This window comes from Lemur catta, assembly GCF_020740605.2.
Source record: "Lemur catta isolate mLemCat1 chromosome 20 unlocalized genomic scaffold, mLemCat1.pri SUPER_20_unloc_1, whole genome shotgun sequence".
Lineage (NCBI taxonomy): Eukaryota > Metazoa > Chordata > Mammalia > Primates > Lemuridae > Lemur > Lemur catta.
Genome location: NW_025423741.1, coordinates 230,971 through 246,107, shown reverse-complemented (window position 1 = coordinate 246,107; position 15,137 = coordinate 230,971). Strand labels below are relative to the sequence as shown.

The 15,137-nt window shown below is 53.6% G+C and overlaps 3 non-coding genes and 3 pseudogenes across 3 annotated transcripts; all 6 read right to left on the bottom strand.

Annotated features, from left to right (window-relative positions):
- Positions 1 to 1,827: 1,827 nt before the first annotated feature.
- On the bottom strand, positions 1,828 to 1,946 carry LOC123629255. Its single transcript, XR_006731955.1, has one exon. It is a non-coding gene; the product is annotated as a 5S ribosomal RNA (ribosomal RNA).
- A 1,191-nt stretch (positions 1,947 to 3,137) lies between these two features.
- On the bottom strand, positions 3,138 to 3,256 carry LOC123629183 (annotated as a pseudogene).
- A 3,459-nt stretch (positions 3,257 to 6,715) lies between these two features.
- LOC123629254 lies at positions 6,716 to 6,834 on the bottom strand. The gene has a single exon (XR_006731954.1). It is a non-coding gene; the product is annotated as a 5S ribosomal RNA (ribosomal RNA).
- Positions 6,835 to 8,024: 1,190 nt separating this feature from the next.
- Positions 8,025 to 8,144, bottom strand: LOC123629190 (annotated as a pseudogene).
- A 3,463-nt stretch (positions 8,145 to 11,607) lies between these two features.
- LOC123629253 lies at positions 11,608 to 11,726 on the bottom strand. The gene has a single exon (XR_006731953.1). It is a non-coding gene; the product is annotated as a 5S ribosomal RNA (ribosomal RNA).
- Positions 11,727 to 12,921: 1,195 nt separating this feature from the next.
- LOC123629191 lies at positions 12,922 to 13,041 on the bottom strand (annotated as a pseudogene).
- Between the last annotated feature and the right edge of the window lie 2,096 nt (positions 13,042 to 15,137).

The following is a 15,137-nucleotide window of genomic DNA, read 5'->3' as shown; positions in this document are numbered from 1 at the left end:
ACCTTTAATACGCTTAATACGCCTTTGGCCCCGTGTCCTCATTATTGGTCAAGGAAATGCAGAATAAAAAATGAAGCCAGATATAGTTTCCAACTCACCAGATTGAGGAAACTTAAGAAACTGATCACTGTGTTGGCTTTGAGGAAAACTCTTGCACACACCCTGCTGATATGGGAGGCGAAATTATAGGACCATTTGGAAAACACTGTAGCCTAAATGGAAATGAATAAACACTGGCATAATTCAGGAGCAAGCATATTCTCTGAGTAGCACGTACCAGAGAGAAGATAGGGCACATGTGACCAGGAAGCATCTAGGGTAATCCTCACGGGAGCCCCTTGTACACGGACCTACTCAAAGATCGGATAAAGATACTTCCGACTGATTCGTGCAGTGCCATTCTCTAGCAGCGCTGATGAACTGCAGCTTCCTGTGTAAGCGAGGAGTATTCTCCAAACAGAAGGTTTCCCCTGGCACACAAGTTACCCAGAAGGAATCCAGAATGGTTCCACATCTATTCTATAAACTGTGAAATTAACAAACTACCTCAATGAGATAGTCCTATAACAGAGAGCAAAAACTTTCAAAGGAAAAGCAAGGAAAAGGATGACAGTCGAGATGGGATTTGTTTGGGAGAAGCGTTTTTGTGGTTCCACGCCTTGAGAAAAAGATACACAGCGGCTTCCGACATATGCATCAACTCCCATTTTTATAAGGTGAGTGGTGGGGTTTTGGTACGGTTAATTCGATTTAATATAATAATCATAATGATAATCATGATCATTATCATCATTCTTTAACATATCCCTTTCCCAAATTAAAAGAAAAAGAGAAAGAAGCAGACTGTAAGTTTCTAGATATAAACCCTGTTTAAATGGGATTATTTATTAATGTGGGGGAAATGATTAGTTTGGGGACTCTGTGTCCGTCTATGGAGGACTACGGGATAGCCTCTCCATCGATGGGAGCCATCATGTACGTTTTTGCTAAGTTTTCCATCGAAGTTGGCACCTTTGCCCCGTAGGTGCTGTGTGGATTTTCTGTGACTTTGAATGTTATCCTTTTCAAGAATTGCATTCATTATTGTGTATTTGCGAGGAAACAAGAAATATCGAAACTATCGATCGAATGTTGATTTCATCTAGAGCTATCTTGCTGGACTCACCTAGGATTTCTACAGGTCTCCCGCGCATAGGGGCAAACATTCTATTTTGAGAACCGTAGGAGGTGAGGAAAATGAAGAAAGGTGATTTTCCTTTCCCATATATTGTTAGTGTTTTCCCTTGTTGTAGTATGTTTTTGGAGCGTCTCTTGCAGTATCGAACAGAAGGATTTCCTATCGACACCCTGGTCTTGCTCGTGACTGTCCAAAGAATGCTTCTACCTCTTAATCCTTCAGAATATTTTCTAAAGATTTAGACGTTTGAAAAGTGTTTCTAGATGTCTTCGCATCTGGATTCTTAAGTTATGTTCCCGTGAACGGATAGCCAACTGTTTAGATTCTCTTCTTCTGCATATATGGATAGGATCCAATTTTTCCTTTCCCAGGGTGGTAACGTGGTCATCTCCTTGGACAACTTTAGACTGTGTCCTGAATTCAGAGCCGGTCGGTCCGAAGTTCCGGAGGCCCGGGCCTGCGGCAGGTGTGTGAGGGGCGGCAGCCTCGGGGACTGAGCCTCCACATCTCCAATCTGACCCTCTCTCCAGGGGCCACGGGGCGGGGTCCGGGCCGGCCGGGGGCGGGAGCCGGGGCGGGCGCGGAGGGCGAAGGCCCCCCCTCCCCTTCCCAGCCCAGGGGGGCGGGGCAGAAAGAGAGGCAGAGCAAAAAGCCTACGGCACCCGGGATTCCCAGGCGGTCTCCCATCCAAGTACTAACCGGGCCCGACCCTGCTTAGCTTCCGAGGTGAGACGAGATCGGGTGCGTTCAGGGTGGTCTGGCCGTAGACGAGGGCGGCCGCCCCCGGACGCCTCAAGAGGCCGAGCTGCTGCGACGCGTCCCTCCCTGCGCAGTCGGGTCCCTCCCGCCGCCCTGGCCCTTCGCTAGCCCACCTGCCCGGATCGGGGTGGGGGTGGGGGGCCAGGCGGAGCCTCACGGGTCTCGCGCGCGCACCCTCCCACCCCCACCCAAACCACGGACGCACCGCCGTCCCACACCCCGAGGAGCAGACCCACGGGCACGCGCGCAGGGACAGGCTTCCACGCGTGGGAGCGGAGGGCCGGAGCCGGAGAGTGCGCGAGAGAGGGCCCTCCGCCGGCCCACGCGAGGGCACGGTGGGGAGGGGCTTTGGGGCGGGGCCGGGAGGAGGAGGCAGGGCCGTGCCTGCCGCTGGTCCGTCACCCGGAGGTCCTGAAGATCTGCAGTGTCCCCCCCCACCCCGCCACCCCACCCCCGTCTGGGGAGGACCGTTCTGCCCCGATTCCCCTCAGGGCCTGCGTGTGGCAGCAGCCCCCGCGCGGGGGCGGGGGGCGGCGCGGGGGGCCAGAGCCGGCTATCCTGTGGCCCGCTGGGGTGGGGTTTGGGGTGTGTAGCCAGGGGTCAAGGGGCCGGTGGGTGGTTTGGGTTTGGGTGCGTGCGCTCCGTGTGCTGTTGTGTGTCCTCTCTGCCCAGGTGGCCAGCGACTCGCCCTGTGCGGCGCGCCGGTGTGTCTCTCGGGAGCCCCGGCGGCGGCGAGGAGCCCGCCCGGCGTGAGGCCCGGGCCCGAGGCCCGGGTGTGCGGCGGAGAGAAAGTGCACGGTGGGCCGGGTGTCCGGGGGCCCAGGACACGGTTTGCCGCCGTGGGCTGTCCCGCGCCGGGTGTACGCGATGTCCCGGAGTGCGGGGCGGCGGGTGCGGGGTCGGGGGGAGAGGAGACCCAGCGGCACTTAGGGATCCCGCCGCCCGGCCCCGGCCCGGTGTGGGGCCCAGGGTTGGGGCTCCGCTGCCGGCCCAACGGAACGCCTGGGACGCTCTGCCGCTGCCGCCACCTGGCGGTGGTGCTGCAGCGGGGGAGAGGGGAGGAAGCCCCGGGCGGGGGCAGCGGGTCGCGCCGAGGGGGGGGAGGGGCCGGGGCCCGAGGGCGAAAGTGGGGGCGGGCGCAGAAGGCGGGGGGCCCCCCCACCCCCGACCCCCCAGCGGGCGGGACAAAAGAAGAAGCAAAAGCCTACAGCACCCGGTATTCCCAGGCGGTCTCCCATCCAAGTACTAACCTGGCCCGACCCTGCTTAGCTTCCCAGACCAGAGGAGATCGGGCACGTTCAGGGTGCTATGGCCCTAGACGGCAGCGGCCGTCCCCGGACGCCTCGAGAGGCCCAGCTGCTACGCGGCCCTCCCGGCCCAGCGCCCCCCACCCGACCCCGCGCCCTCCTGCTGCCCAGTAGCCTTCAGAGCCTCGCTCTCTAGCTGCTACATACACACCAAACACTCAACACTTTGCCACAAACACATACACCAATGACAACAAAATTCAAACACTCAATAGCACATCTATTCAAAGCACGGAGGACACAAACGGGAGGACAATGTGTGACTTGTCAGATTCTACAGACGTCAGGAGCCCACATGAAGGCTCAGGGAAATATTCCAAAGGAGTGTGACGTGGCTCAGAGCTCCTTGGACATGAGCAGACTGGCTTCGGCGGACGGCAGCTCTTACATTTTCACAGTGCAGCCGGAACAATAGAAGGTTCCTTCCTCGCCTTTCCTAGTTCATGCAGTAGGAACCAGTCCACGGTTCTATGGTGCATGGCTACGATTATTCTGTGGGATCCTGCAAAGAAGAAATGCTGTTGGTGTCTTTGGGTACTGGGAATCTGGGTGTGAGAGGAAGAGGTGAAATCGGTAAAGTAATGTAAAAAAACTCTCAGTTCTCAGTTTGAACTTGGATTATCAGTGTAAACTCAATGTGTTTTCCTGTAATTTTTTTTTCTTTTCTTTCTCTCTTTCTTTCTTTTCTTTTCTTTTTTTTTTTTTTTTTTTTTTTAAGTTTTTCCACGGAAAGTGCTGAGACATAGGTGCGAACTCGACACTAGTGCATTTCACCAGCCTCTAGATCGTGGTCTCCGCCAACCATCGTTATTAAACGGTCCTAAGACTTACTGGAGACATACGCTGACTTGAAGTCTGGGGCGGGAAACGCACGCTTCTCATACTGGGAAGCGCGGATGCTACCATATCCAACAGGACGAGGGTCACGTCAAAAGACACAGGAACCAGAATGAGTAGACTCCCGTTTGCCAAACACAGGACGGTTTGATCGCCAGCAAGTCTAATGATTGCAAGATATTGAAACACGTTAAATACGTTTAAATCCACGATGAAACCCCTCACAATGCAAAAATAGCTCGGGTCACTGCGGACAGCGGTAGGAAACAAAGGGAAATGGTGACAACCGGGGCTGCCCCCGACTAGTCGCGATGTATGGACACTCTTTCAAAAGACATCTCAACCCCTCACAAGGTATGGACTGTATTTGGACTGGATTCAAAGAAACTGAAATGAGCGTGTGTGTCTCAGGGAAACGCAAACATTGAGTACTTGCTGTTATCTCTAACACGGTGAAATTTTTACATGGAATAAGGTGGCTGTGAGTACACTGAAAAAGGGAAGAAAGCCTCTACCTTTGATAGAAACATATTGACTTTTTATCGTTGGAGGGATATTATTAAGGGGATCATGAACTTAAGGTAGGAGGGGTATAAAAGAAACAAGATCTGGCCAGGGGTTGGTGATTTCTTGAGTCAGGGGAGTGAGAAAATACTCTACTATTCTTTCCGATTTTGTTTCTATTCCAAATTTCCCATCATGAAAAGTTTCCAAAGATACCATGAAGAGGGTCAAAAACAAGCTGCAAACAGGACAAGGTATCTGTAGCCCATATAATTGGCAAAATATTACTGTTACAGAATATCTACGTTTAATACGCTTAATACGCCTTTGGCCCCGTGTCCTCATTATTGGTCAAGGAAATGCAGAATAAAAAATGAAGCCAGATATAGTTTCCAACTCACCAGATTGAGGAAACTTAAGAAACTGATCACTGTGTTGGCTTTGAGGAAAACTCTTGCACACACCCTGCTGATATGGGAGGCGAAATTATAGGACCATTTGGAAAACACTGTAGCCTAAATGGAAATGAATAAACACTGGCATAATTCAGGAGCAAGCATATTCTCTGAGTAGCACGTACCAGAGAGAAGATAGGGCACATGTGACCAGGAAGCATCTAGGGTAATCCTCACGGGAGCCCCTTGTACACGGACCTACTCAAAGATCGGATAAAGATACTTCCGACTGATTCGTGCAGTGCCATTCTCTAGCAGCGCTGATGAACTGCAGCTTCCTGTGTAAGCGAGGAGTATTCTCCAAACAGAAGGTTTCCCCTGGCACACAAGTTACCCAGAAGGAATCCAGAATGGTTCCACATCTATTCTATAAACTGTGAAATTAACAAACTACCTCAATGAGATAGTCCTATAACAGAGAGCAAAAACTTTCAAAGGAAAAGCAAGGAAAAGGATGACAGTCGAGATGGGATTTGTTTGGGAGAAGCGTTTTTGTGGTTCCACGCCTTGAGAAAAAGATACACAGCGGCTTCCGACATATGCATCAACTCCCATTTTTATAAGGTGAGTGGTGGGGTTTTGGTACGGTTAATTCGATTTAATATAATAATCATAATGATAATCATGATCATTATCATCATTCTTTAACATATCCCTTTCCCAAATTAAAAGAAAAAGAGAAAGAAGCAGACTGTAAGTTTCTAGATATAAACCCTGTTTAAATGGGATTATTTATTAATGTGGGGGAAATGATTAGTTTGGGGACTCTGTGTCCGTCTATGGAGGACTACGGGATAGCCTCTCCATCGATGGGAGCCATCATGTACGTTTTTGCTAAGTTTTCCATCGAAGTTGGCACCTTTGCCCCGTAGGTGCTGTGTGGAGTTTCTGTGACTTTGAATGTTATCCTTTTCAAGAATTGCATTCATTATTGTGTATTTGCGAGGAAACAAGAAATATCGAACTATCGATCGAATGTTGATTTCATCTAGAGCTATCTTGCTGGACTCACCTAGGATTTCTACAGGTCTCCCGCGCATAGGGGCAAACATTCTATTTTGAGAACCGTAGGAGGTGAGGAAAATGAAGAAAGGTGATTTTCCTTTCCCATATATTGTTAGTGTTTTCCCTTGTTGTAGTATGTTTTTGGAGCGTCTCTTGCAGTATCGAACAGAAGGATTTCCTATCGACACCCTGGTCTTGCTCGTGACTGTCCAAAGAATGCTTCTACCTCTTAATCCTTCAGAATATTTTCTAAAGATTTAGACGTTTGAAAAGTGTTTCTAGATGTCTTCGCATCTGGATTCTTAAGTTATGTTCCCGTGAACGGATAGCCAACTGTTTAGATTCTCTTCTTCTGCATATATGGATAGGATCCAATTTTTCCTTTCCCAGGGTGGTAACGTGGTCATCTCCTTGGACAACTTTAGACTGTGTCCTGAATTCAGAGCCGGTCGGTCCGAAGTTCCGGAGGCCCGGGCCTGCGGCAGGTGTGTGAGGGGCGGCAGCCTCGTGGACTGAGCCTCCACATCTCCAATCTGACCCTCTCTCCAGGGGCCACGGGGCGGGGGTTCCGGGCCGGCCGGGGGCGGGAGCCGGGGCGGGCGCGGAGGGCGAAGGCCCCCCCTCCCCTTCCCAGCCCAGGGGGGCGGGGCAGAAAGAGAGGCAGAGCAAAAAGCCTACGGCACCCGGGATTCCCAGGCGGTCTCCCATCCAAGTACTAACCGGGCCCGACCCTGCTTAGCTTCCGAGGTGAGACGAGATCGGGTGCGTTCAGGGTGGTCTGGCCGTAGACGAGGGCGGCCGCCCCCGGACGCCTCAAGAGGCCGAGCTGCTGCGACGCGTCCCTCCCTGCGCAGTCGGGTCCCTCCCGCCGCCCTGGCCCTTCGCTAGCCCACCTGCCCGGATCGGGGGTGGGGGTGGGGGGCCAGGCGGAGCCTCACGGGTCTCGCGCGCGCACCCTCCCACCCCCACCCAAACCACGGACGCACCGCCGTCCCACACCCCGAGGAGCAGACCCACGGGCACGCGCGCAGGGACAGGCTTCCACGCGTGGGAGCGGAGGGCCGGAGCCGGAGAGTGCGCGAGAGAGGGCCCTCCGCCGGCCCACGCGAGGGCACGGTGGGGAGGGGCTTTGGGGCGGGCCGGGAGAGGAGGCAGGGCCGTGCCTGCCGCTGGTCCGTCACCCGGAGGTCCTGAAGATCTGCAGTGTCCCCCCCCCACCCCGCCACCCCACCCCCGTCTGGGGAGGACCGTTCTGCCCCGATTCCCCTCAGGGCCTGCGTGTGGCAGCAGCCCCGCGCGGGGGCGGGGGGCGGCGCGGGGGGCCAGAGCCGGCTATCCTGTGGCCCGCTGGGGTGGGGTTTGGGGTGTGTAGCCAGGGGTCAAGGGGCCGGTGGGTGGTTTGGGTTTGGGTGCGTGCGCTCCGTGTGCTGTTGTGTGTCCTCTCTGCCCAGGTGGCCAGCGACTCGCCCTGTGCGGCGCGCCGGTGTGTCTCTCGGGAGCCCCGGCGGCGGCGAGGAGCCCGCCCGGCGTGAGGCCCGGGCCCGAGGCCCGGGTGTGCGGCGGAGAGAAAGTGCACGGTGGGCCGGGTGTCCGGGGGCCCAGGACACGGTTTGCCGCCGTGGGCTGTCCCGCGCCGGGTGTACGCGATGTCCCGGAGTGCGGGGCGGCGGGTGCGGGGTCGGGGGAGAGGAGACCCAGCGGCACTTAGGGATCCCGCCGCCCGGCCCCGGCCCGGTGTGGGGCCAGGGTTGGGGCTCCGCTGCCGGCCCAACGGAACGCCTGGGACGCTCTGCCGCTGCCGCCACCTGGCGGTGGTGCTGCAGCGGGGGAGAGGGGAGGAAGCCCCGGGCGGGGGCAGCGGGTCGCGCCGAGGGGGGGGGAGGGGCCGGGGCCCGAGGGCGAAAGTGGGGGCGGGCGCAGAAGGCGGGGGGGCCCCCCCACCCCCGACCCCCCAGCGGGCGGGACAAAAGAAGAAGCAAAAGCCTACAGCACCCGGTATTCCCAGGCGGTCTCCCCATCCAAGTACTAACCTGGCCCGACCCTGCTTAGCTTCCCAGACCAGAGGAGATCGGGCACGTTCAGGGTGCTATGGCCCTAGACGGCAGCGGCCGTCCCCGGACGCCTCGAGAGGCCCAGCTGCTACGCGGCCCTCCCGGCCCCAGCGCCCCCCACCCGACCCCGCGCCCTCCTGCTGCCCAGTAGCCTTCAGAGCCTCGCTCTCTAGCTGCTACATACACACCAAACACTCAACACTTTGCCACAAACACATACACCAATGACAACAAAAATTCAAACACTCAATAGCACATCTATTCAAAGCACGGAGGACACAAACGGGAGGACAATGTGTGACTTGTCAGATTCTACAGACGTCAGGAGCCCACATGAAGGCTCAGGGAAATATTCCAAAGGAGTGTGACGTGGCTCAGAGCTCCTTGGACATGAGCAGACTGGCTTCGGCGGACGGCAGCTCTTACATTTTCACAGTGCAGCCGGAACAATAGAAGGTTCCTTCCTCGCCTTTCCTAGTTCATGCAGTAGGAACCAGTCCACGGTTCTATGGTGCATGGCTACGATTATTCTGTGGGATCCTGCAAAGAAGAAATGCTGTTGGTGTCTTTGGGTACTGGGAATCTGGGTGTGAGAGGAAGAGGTGAAATCGGTAAAGTAATGTAAAAAAACTCTCAGTTCTCAGTTTGAACTTGGATTATCAGTGTAAACTCAATGTGTTTTCCTGTAATTTTTTTTTCTTTTCTTTCTCTCTTTCTTTCTTTTCTTTTCTTTTTTTTTTTTTTTTTTTTTTTTAAGTTTTTCCACGGAAAGTGCTGAGACATAGGTGCGAACTCGACACTAGTGCATTTCACCAGCCTCTAGATCGTGGTCTCCGCCAACCATCGTTATTAAACGGTCCTAAGACTTACTGGAGACATACGCTGACTTGAAGTCTGGGGCGGGAAACGCACGCTTCTCATACTGGGAAGCGCGGATGCTACCATATCCAACAGGACGAGGGTCACGTCAAAAGACACAGGAACCAGAATGAGTAGACTCCCGTTTGCCAAACACAGGACGGTTTGATCGCCAGCAAGTCTAATGATTGCAAGATATTGAAACACGTTAAATACGTTTAAATCCACGATGAAACCCCTCACAATGCAAAAATAGCTCGGGTCACTGCGGACAGCGGTAGGAAACAAAGGGAAATGGTGACAACCGGGGCTGCCCCCCGACTAGTCGCGATGTATGGACACTCTTTCAAAAGACATCTCAACCCCTCACAAGGTATGGACTGTATTTGGACTGGATTCAAAGAAACTGAAATGAGCGTGTGTGTCTCAGGGAAACGCAAACATTGAGTACTTGCTGTTATCTCTAACACGGTGAAATTTTTACATGGAATAAGGTGGCTGTGAGTACACTGAAAAAGGGAAGAAAGCCTCTACCTTTGATAGAAACATATTGACTTTTTATCGTTGGAGGGATATTATTAAGGGGATCATGAACTTAAGGTAGGAGGGGTATAAAAGAAACAAGATCTGGCCAGGGGTTGGTGATTTCTTGAGTCAGGGGAGTGAGAAATACTCTACTATTCTTTCCGATTTTGTTTCTATTCCAAATTTCCCATCATGAAAAGTTTCCAAAGATACCATGAAGAGGGTCAAAAACAAGCTGCAAACAGACAGGTATCTGTAGCCCATATAATTGGCAAAATATTACTGTTACAGAATATCTACGTTTAATACGCTTAATACGCCTTTGGCCCCGTGTCCTCATTATTGGTCAAGGAAATGCAGAATAAAAAATGAAGCCAGATATAGTTTCCAACTCACCAGATTGAGGAAACTTAAGAAACTGATCACTGTGTTGGCTTTGAGGAAAACTCTTGCACACACCCTGCTGATAGGGAGGCGAAATTATAGGACCATTTGGAAAACACTGTAGCCTAAATGGAAATGAATAAACACTGGCATAATTCAGGAGCAAGCATATTCTCTGAGTAGCACGTACCAGAGAGAAGATAGGGCACATGTGACCAGGAAGCATCTAGGGTAATCCTCACGGGAGCCCCTTGTACACGGACCTACTCAAAGATCGGATAAAGATACTTCCGACTGATTCGTGCAGTGCCATTCTCTAGCAGCGCTGATGAACGCAGCTTCCTGTGTAAGCGAGGAGTATTCTCCAAACAGAAGGTTTCCCCTGGCACACAAGTTACCCAGAAGGAATCCAGAATGGTTCCACATCTATTCTATAAACTGTGAAATTAACAAACTACCTCAATGAGATAGTCCTATAACAGAGAGCAAAAACTTTCAAAGGAAAAGCAAGGAAAAGGATGACAGTCGAGATGGGATTTGTTTGGGAGAAGCGTTTTTGTGGTTCCACGCCTTGAGAAAAAGATACACAGCGGCTTCCGACATATGCATCAACTCCCATTTTTTATAAGGTGAGTGGTGGGGTTTTGGTACGGTTAATTCGATTTAATATAATCATAATGATAATCATGATCATTATCATCATTCTTTAACATATCCCTTTCCCAAATTAAAAGAAAAAGAGAAAGAAGCAGACTGTAAGTTTCTAGATATAAACCCTGTTTAAATGGGATTATTTATTAATGTGGGGGAAGAATGATTAGTTTGGGGGACTCTTGTGTCCGTCTATGGAGGACTACGGGATAGCCTCTCCATCGATGGGAGCCATCATGTACGTTTTTTGCTAAGTTTTCCATCGAAGTTGGCACCTTTGCCCCGTAGGTGCTGTGTGGATTTTCTGTGACTTTGAATGTTATCCTTTTCAAGAATTGCATTCATTATTGTGTATTTGCGAGGAAACAAGAAATATCGAAACTATCGATCGAATGTTGATTTCATCTAGAGCTATCTTGCTGGACTCACCTAGGATTTCTACAGGTCTCCCGCGCATAGGGGCAAACATTCTATTTTGAGAACCGTAGGAGGTGAGGAAAATGAAGAAAGGTGATTTTCCTTTCCCATATATTGTTAGTGTTTTCCCTTGTTGTAGTATGTTTTTGGAGCGTCTCTTGCAGTATCGAACAGAAGGATTTCCTATCGACACCCTGGTCTTGCTCGTGACTGTCCAAAGAATGCTTCTACCTCTTAATCCTTCAGAATATTTTCTAAAGATTTAGACGTTTGAAAAGTGTTTCTAGATGTCTTCGCATCTGGATTCTTAAGTTATGTTCCCGTGAAACGGATAGCCAACTGTTTAGATTCTCTTCTTCTGCATATATGGATAGGATCCAATTTTTCCTTTCCCAGGGTGGTAACGTGGTCATCTCCTTGGACAACTTTAGACTGTGTCCTGAATCAGAGCCGGTCGGTCCGAAGTTCCGGAGGCCCGGGCCTGCGGCAGGTGTGTGAGGGGCGGCAGCCTCGGGGACTGAGCCTCCACATCTCCAATCTGACCCTCTCTCCAGGGGCCACGGGGCGGGGTCCGGGCCGGCCGGGGGCGGGAGCCGGGGCGGGGCGCGGAGGGGCGAAGGCCCCCCCTCCCCTTCCCAGCCCAGGGGGGGCGGGGCAGAAAGAGAGGCAGAGCAAAAAGCCTACGGCACCCGGGATTCCCAGGCGGTCTCCCATCCAAGTACTAACCGGGCCCGACCCTGCTTAGCTTCCGAGGTGAGACGAGATCGGGTGCGTTCAGGGTGGTCTGGCCGTAGACGAGGGCGGCCGCCCCCGGACGCCTCAAGAGGCCGAGCTGCTGCGACGCGTCCCTCCCTGCGCAGTCGGGTCCCTCCCGCCGCCCTGGCCCTTCGCTAGCCCACCTGCCCGGATCGGGGTGGGGGTGGGTGGGGCCAGGCGGAGCCTCACGGGTCTCGCGCGCGCACCCTCCCACCCCCACCCAAACCACGGACGCACCGCCGTCCCACAGCCCGAGGAGCAGACCCACGGGCACGCGCGCAGGGACAGGCTTCCACGCGTGGGAGCGGAGGGCCGGAGCCGGAGAGTGCGCGAGAGAGGGCCCTCCGCCGGCCCACGCGAGGGCACGGTGGGGAGGGGCTTTGGGGCGGGGCCGGGAGGAGGAGGCAGGGCCGTGCCTGCCGCTGGTCCGTCACCCGGAGGTCCTGAAGATCTGCAGTGTCCCCCCCCCACCCCGCCACCCCACCCCCGTCCGGGGGAGGACCGTTCTGCCCCGATTCCCCTCAGGGCCTGCGTGTGGCAGCAGCCCCCGCGCGGGGGCGGGGGGCGCGCGGGGGGCCAGAGCCGGCTATCCTGTGGCCCGCTGGGGTGGGGTTTGGGGTGTGTAGCCAGGGGTCAAGGGGCCGGTGGGTGGTTTGGGTTTGGGTGCGTGCGCTCCGTGTGCTGTTGTGTGTCCTCTCTGCCCAGGTGGCCAGCGACTCGCCCTGTGCGGCGCGCCGGTGTGTCTCTCGGGAGCCCCGGCGGCGGCGAGGAGCCCGCCCGGCGTGAGGCCCGGGCCCGAGGCCCGGGTGTGCGGCGGAGAGAAAGTGCACGGTGGGCCGGGTGTCCGGGGGCCCAGGACACGGTTTGCCGCCGTGGGCTGTCCCGCGCCGGGTGTACGCGATGTCCCGGAGTGCGGGGCGGCGGGTGCGGGGTCGGGGGGAGAGGAGACCCAGCGGCACTTAGGGATCCCGCCGCCCGGCCCCGGCCCGGTGTGGGGCCCAGGGTTGGGGCTCCGCTGCCGGCCCAACGGAACGCCTGGGACGCTCTGGCCGCTGCCGCCACCTGGCGGTGGTGCTGCAGCGGGGGAGAGGGGAGGAAGCCCCGGGCGGGGGCAGCGGGTCGCGCCGAGGGGGGGGAGGGGCCGGGGCCCGAGGGCGAAAGTGGGGCGGGCGCAGAAGGCGGGGGGCCCCCCCACCCCCGACCCCCCCAGCGGGCGGGACAAAAGAAGAAGCAAAAGCCTACAGCACCCGGTATTCCCAGGCGGTCTCCCTATCCAAGTACTAACCTGGCCCGACCCTGCTTAGCTTCCCAGACCAGAGGAGATCGGGCACGTTCAGGGTGCTATGGCCCTAGACGGCAGCGGCCGTCCCCGGACGCCTCGAGAGGCCCAGCTGCTACGCGGCCCTCCCGGCCCAGCGCCCCCCACCCGACCCCGCGCCCTCCTGCTGCCCAAGTAGCCTTCAGAGCCTCGCTCTCTAGCTGCTACATACACACCAAAACACTCAACACTTTGCCACAAACACATACACCAATGACAACAAAATTCAAACACTCAATAGCACATCTATTCAAAGCACGGAGGACACAAACGGGAGGACAATGTGTGACTTGTCAGATTCTACAGACGTCAGGAGCCCACATGAAGGCTCAGGGAATATTCCAAAGGAGTGTGACGTGGCTCAGAGCTCCTTGGACATGAGCAGACTGGCTTCGGCGGACGGCAGCTCTTACATTTTCACAGTGCAGCCGGAACAATAGAAGGTTCCTTCCTCGCCTTTCCTAGTTCATGCAGTAGGAACCAGTCCACGGTTCTATGGTGCATGGCTACGATTATTCTGTGGGATCCTGCAAAGAAGAAATGCTGTTGGTTGTCTTTGGGTACTGGGAATCTGGGTGTGAGAGGAAGAGGTGAAATCGGTAAAGTAATGTAAAAAAACTCTCAGTTCTCAGTTTGAACTTGGATTATCAGTGTAAACTCAATGTGTTTTCCTGTAATTTTTTTTTCTTTTCTTCTCTCTTTCTTTCTTTTCTTTTCTTTTTTTTTTTTTTTTTTTTTTAAGTTTTTCCACGGAAAGTGCTGAGACATAGGTGCGAACTCGACACTAGTGCATTTCACCAGCCTCTAGATCGTGGTCTCCGCCAACCATCGTTATTAAACGGTCCTAAGACTTACTGGAGACATACGCTGACTTGAAGTCTGGGGCGGGAAACGCACGCTTCTCATACTGGGAAGCCCGGATGCTACCATATCCAACAGGACGAGGGTCACGTCAAAAGACACAGGAACCAGAATGAGTAGACTCCCGTTTGCCAAACACAGGACGGTTTGATCGCCAGCAAGTCTAATGATTGCAAGATATTGAAACACGTTAAATACGTTTAAATCCACGATGAAACCCCTCACAATGCAAAAAATAGCTCGGGTCACTGCGGACAGCGGTAGGAAACAAAGGGAAATGGTGACAACCGGGGCTGCCCCCGACTAGTCGCGATGTATGGACACTCTTTCAAAAGACATCTCAACCCCTCACAAGGTATGGACTGTATTTGGACTGGATTCAAAAGAAACTGAAATGAGCGTGTGTGTCTCAGGGAAACGCAAACATTGAGTACTTGCTGTTATCTCTAACACGGTGAAATTTTTACATGGAATAAGGTGGCTGTGAGTACCCTGAAAAAGGGAAGAAAGCCTCTACCTTTGATAGAAACATATTGACTTTTTATCGTTGGAGGGATATTATTAAGGGGATCATGAACTTAAGGTAGGAGGGGTATAAAAGAAACAAGATCTGGCCAGGGGTTGGTGATTTCTTGAGTCAGGGGAGTGAGAAAATACTCTACTATTCTTTCCGATTTTGTTTCTATTCCAAATTTCCCATCATGAAAAGTTTCCAAAGATACCATGAAGAGGGTCAAAAACAAGCTGCAAACAGGACAAGGTATCTGTAGCCCATATAATTGGCAAAATATTACTGTTACAGAATATCTACGTTTAATACGCTTAATACGCCTTTGGCCCCGTGTCCTCATTATTGGTCAAGGAAATGCAGAATAAAAAATGAAGCCAGATATAGTTTCCAACTCACCAGATTGAGGAAACTTAAGAAACTGATCACTGTGTTGGCTTTGAGGAAAACTCTTGCACACACCCTGCTGATATGGGAGGCGAAATTATAGGACCATTTGGAAAACACTGTAGCCTAAATGGAAATGAATAAACACTGGCATAATTCAGGAGCAAGCATATTCTCTGAGTAGCACGTACCAGAGAGAAGATAGGGCACATGTGACCAGGAAGCATCTAGGGTAATCCTCACGGGAGCCCCTTGTACACGGACCTACTCAAAGATCGGATAAAGATACTTCCGACTGATTCGTGCAGTGCCATTCTCTAGCAGCGCTGATGAACTGCAGCTTCCTGTGTAAGCGAGGAGTATTCTCCAAACAGAAG